The 4,779-nt window shown below is 34.3% G+C and overlaps 1 pseudogene across 1 annotated transcript; it reads right to left on the reverse strand.

Annotated features, from left to right (window-relative positions):
- Nucleotides 1–973: 973 nt before the first annotated feature.
- On the reverse strand, nucleotides 974–4,134 carry LOC143557637 (putative inactive shikimate kinase like 2, chloroplastic; annotated as a pseudogene). The gene is made up of 8 exons (XR_013139603.1): nucleotides 3,892–4,134; nucleotides 3,101–3,289; nucleotides 2,365–2,559; nucleotides 2,208–2,269; nucleotides 1,682–1,748; nucleotides 1,475–1,593; nucleotides 1,214–1,393; nucleotides 974–1,135 (listed from the first exon to the last, which is right to left on the reverse strand). The product of XR_013139603.1 is annotated as a putative inactive shikimate kinase like 2, chloroplastic (transcript).
- Between the last annotated feature and the right edge of the window lie 645 nt (nucleotides 4,135–4,779).

A 4,779-nucleotide genomic window follows, 5' to 3' on the forward strand; every position in this document is an offset into this window, starting at 1 on the left:
TATTTTTCATAGAATATACAAAAGTTCCATGAATAAATGAGTTGGCTCATGGTTTCTCAAGCCCGATCTCGAGCTCAAATTTTAGCTCTGTAAGAGCTTGGAGTCAAAACGAGTTGGCTCAGCTCAGCCCGTTGACTATGATTAAGCAACCATAGTTTAAGGGGAAAGATTATTTTACATAATACAAGAGTAGTGTGCTTTGACTCTTTGACCTCACTCGCAATCCCAACCCTTTTTGCATCGTCATCGTCATCGTCATCGTCGTTTCTACTTTTAGTCATCCTGACCCTGAAACTTCTATAAGAACTTCCTTATATATTTCCATGTGATCTAATTTCCCTTTGTTTGTTAAGGAACCCCCTTCGTTACGCGCTAACAACCACCTTTCGAACATCGATCGATTCTCAAACACTCGGTTGCAAACAACATTGGTGGCGCCATTCCTAATACTGCTTTTATATGTTGATGATCACTCACGCCCTGCTGGCTGCTGCCATGAAGTATTCCTTTTGGTTTCCAATTTGCTTGAGGGTTTTCATCAACTTAAAGCGCGTTTTGTATCATATTTTTTATAAGTGTGTCTCGTTTTGACGCATCGTATATTTTGAATAGATGCAAATTGACCTGGAGTTATCTGATTTTATGTTTGTCCATAAATCCATATATTAAAAAAGATAGGGTGGTAGAACGCAAAAGTTATTTCAAGATAGCTCTGAGGCCTCGAACCCTACGGTTAAATGCTTCTATACCATGAAACTTTTGTATGATGCAGTAGCATAGTCATCAACCATTAGAAACCCGAAAAGCACATACCTAGAAACGTATGTTCATAGCTGTTGTGTTCAACAGATTCATGTCTCGTCTTAACTTGTAATCAGGGACACAAACCCACATTCAAGCAAAAACCTTTCGCCCTTCGCAACCACAACATAAATTGTACCGAGAGACATCATATTGTACCCACAACAAAAATACAACATAAATTGTATTTTTGTTGTACCGAGAGACATCATATTCCCCGTGTTGAATATGTAGCCCTAGGCGGAACCTGCTCCAGATGATGGGTCCCACCCAGGAGGTTTGATGTTAGGCCAATCGCCCCGGCAACCCAGCCGTATATAAAGACCCTTCTTACCTTCAACATTTTAAACATGTTCTGGTTAGACTTCAATTTTCAGCCCGAATATTAATAGAATTAGGAACCAATACACACCTGGAAGCTTTTTGTCAGACAATATTAACTGTTTAAGAGCACTCAACGCTGCCTGTGCAACCGCTTTCGAGTATTCGTTATCCCAACTGCCGCCAAGCTTGACCACCACATCCGCGTTGGTGAAACCCTGACCACCACTCTCAATGTTTATCCTTGCCTCCTCTTTTGCTGCTGCTTCATCTAAATACACATAAAAAAACAAAAGTTTATTTCAAAAAATAAATTACTTTAAATATAAAAATAAAATATCAAAAGAATCACCTTTAGCTTCGGATTGTGACAGCCAGACTGTAAATCCAGAGTAAAGATGTCGCCACCGATCACCACTTGCAGCCGCCCCATGCGGCCCCCCTATGGTGGCAACTACCGAGCGGATATGACTACAAATATCATTAATATAGTCCTTAATATCTTTACACTTCTTTTAAACATAAATTAAATACGTGTTTTCGTGGAATAAGTGCATACCTACTTAGGCTTTCCAATATGGCACTTTCGGCTTCTGCTACTGCGTTTGACCCTTCTGCAATCACCACTAGAAATTATTACTTGTTAATACACAGAATTAGTGGGTTCTCTACAAAATACAATTAAAATGTCAAATTGCTATATTTTTATTTATTTTAGAGTTAATTAAAGGAAAAAAAGAGTTAATTACACGGATAGAGATTTGCCCATGTTGCGCGTATAGTGCCTACATCTCTAATAGTGCATATAGTCTTTACTGTTCACAAGCGGTTAACGCTGATGGTCCTTATCACTAACATATGTTAGATCTTATGTTAAGTTTTTGTAAAATAACTAAAATACCCTTTTATTAAAAAAAATATCAAATAAATATATGTAATGTTACGACCTGTAAATTAGTCATTTTACCAAAAAAAATTAACATAAAATCTGTGGGATAATCTGCAATACAGACAAATCATAGGGATCATCCGTGTAACGAACTCTTTATTTTAAAAATCATATTATCATTAGAGAAATCACTCACATGAATCAAGTGTTTGCTTAGTAAATGTTTCAAGAAGCTCTTTCGTGTCAAGTGGCGTATACCTGACAAGCATACAAAGAACGGTAAAAAAGTAATTACAAAAACACTAGCAATCCTCATTTCCTAAGAGAGGTAATGTGGTAAAAGTAAAACTCACCCAAGGCCAACTGCAAGCTCCCGAGAAACTCTATAATTGATTTCAGACGACTCGCCAACTAAATAAACCGAGGTTCCTTTAAGAAGCTGTGCAACTCCAGCCGTTAAAGACTCCCACGTTTCCATAATGTCGGGCCACTTCACCTCGGGATCTTGCTTCTTTAAATTAACTACCAGTTGGTCATCATCTAACAACCTAGGAATGCAATACACTATATTCTTAATCCAATAATGAGTTTCTAATCAAATAATATATATTTATAATATTATATTAATTCTAGTTTTAAATCTATGCGGTCGATATCGCTGATATCACCGATATATCAATGATATTTCGGTTATCGGTCCCTTGGCAATATATAAGTTAGTATATCGGTTCAGAATATTGGTACCGATAATATCAACGATATTGACCGATATTTGACCGATATATCATCAATATTCCCGATATCAATGTTTTAATCTTAACTGTCAACATTTAGTGTTCAATGTTATTGGTTTAAGTCTTAATCAATTTTTACTTGCTACAATTGTTAACATTTTGCAATTTGCAAAAGGTTAATTTGTTAATGGCAGGAGACTATACTGAATTATTAGTGTTAAATTGCTATATATATGAATTTTACATGATATTAAAATTACCGATATCCCACCGATATTTCACTGCGATAACGGATATCTCATATACCTGTCCATATTTTTCCGCATTAACTGCTTAGTTTTAAACAAGGGCATACCAAATTGTTTCGGAGGGCTTTATCTTGTCGTACAAGTTAATTTCCATGGCGGTTTTAAACGACCCATCGATTTTAGTTTTGATTATTAAAAACTTCTCGTCGGCATCAACATATACGTCTTTAGAGGACTGAATAGTTTTCATCTCCAATAAACAATCTCAGTTCTACCTCATCTGAACCATCAGAAAACTGTCAAGTTTTATCAGAATGGCTGCCTATAATTAAACGGTAGGGGTGGCAAAAGTGACCCATGGGTTATATGGGTTGTAATAAAATATATATTATGGGTTAGAATGGGTCAAACTAAAAAACGAAAATGATTAAAACGGGTCAAAACATGTTGGCATTTCTTGAGTTTTTTATTTCTTTTTTTTATATGGAACGAGAAAAACTGAGGAAACTTTTTAGTTTTTTTACCTTTTCAGTTTTTGATTTATGCTTCAAGTTATGATTTTTTAATTATTTTTTTGAAATTTTTAACGAGGGGTTTTTGAAATGGGTCGAGATTTCAGAAACACTCACTAAAATATTCAAAAAAATAATTAAAAAAATTATAACTCGAAATATAAATCAAAAACTAAAAAAAAAGTAAAAACTAAAAAGTTTACTCTTTTTCTCATTCCATCAAAAAAATGTGAACCCGTTTTGACCCGTTTCAATTATTTTCATTTTTCAGTATGACCCATTATGACCCATCATATAATAATATTATTACAGCTCATTCAACCCCTGGGTTACATTTACCACCCCTAATTAAAGTGAAATTAAAGATGTGAATAGTGAATTGGTACCTCGTAATTGGTGGTGGTTGGTGAGACGGCGGAGGAGCTGTTGCAGAGGACGGTTGTTGAATGGCGGAGATTGATTGGAATTGGGGGATTGAACGATGAGAATTGATGTGGGAAACAGGGTGGTTTTGAAATGGAAATGGTGGGTTTAGGGTTTGGAAAACGAGTGGGAGTGAAGGATGATGATATAGGTATAGAGATACAGGAAGGGGGTACTGGTGGAGATATGGAGATGGGTGATGCCATGGTGGTTAAGTTAATGTGGTTGGAAGATAAGGAGGGAACTTTATAAACCCAAAGGTACATCACCAGTGTCAATTTTGTTTGGTTGATGGGTTAATAAGGTTTTGGGTTCACGGGTTGATGTGTTAGATTTTTATACCTGAACCCAACCTATATATCTATTTGTGTCGATCCACTTAAATTTATGTTGTGTTCCATGTCAATCTATTTTGAGTTTATTAACGAATATAAGTAATACCTAGTGATGTAATGATAACATAGACAATCAATTACTTTTATTCATATAAAATATTTTAATAATTTTGCAATAAATATAATTGTTTTTGTATATTTAATATTTATCTTGCATTCCCATTTAACAAACTTATAAGTTCACATATTTTGCTTAAGATAAAAACAAAAGAATAGAAATAATAAGAGATTAGACGGTTAGTACTAATAAAATAAAAATATTGAAAGTGAAAGGTGGATAAAAATATTTTAAAAAGTAATTAGTTAAATTTTTAAAAGGTAATAGATATATGAAAATTTTTAAATCAAATTATTTAATTTTAAAAGTTAACATTTCTTATTTTTAAAATCAAAATATTAACTTATCTAACATTTTTAAATGGGTTAGCAGGTCAACCCATTTTTTAACAGGTCGGG

The sequence above is a fragment of the Bidens hawaiensis genome, unplaced genomic scaffold (assembly GCF_021521415.1).
Source record: "Bidens hawaiensis isolate Kalapana, Puna unplaced genomic scaffold, B.hawaiensis_p1.1 tig00019079_1, whole genome shotgun sequence".
In the NCBI taxonomy this organism is placed as follows: Eukaryota; Viridiplantae; Streptophyta; class Magnoliopsida; order Asterales; family Asteraceae; genus Bidens; species Bidens hawaiensis.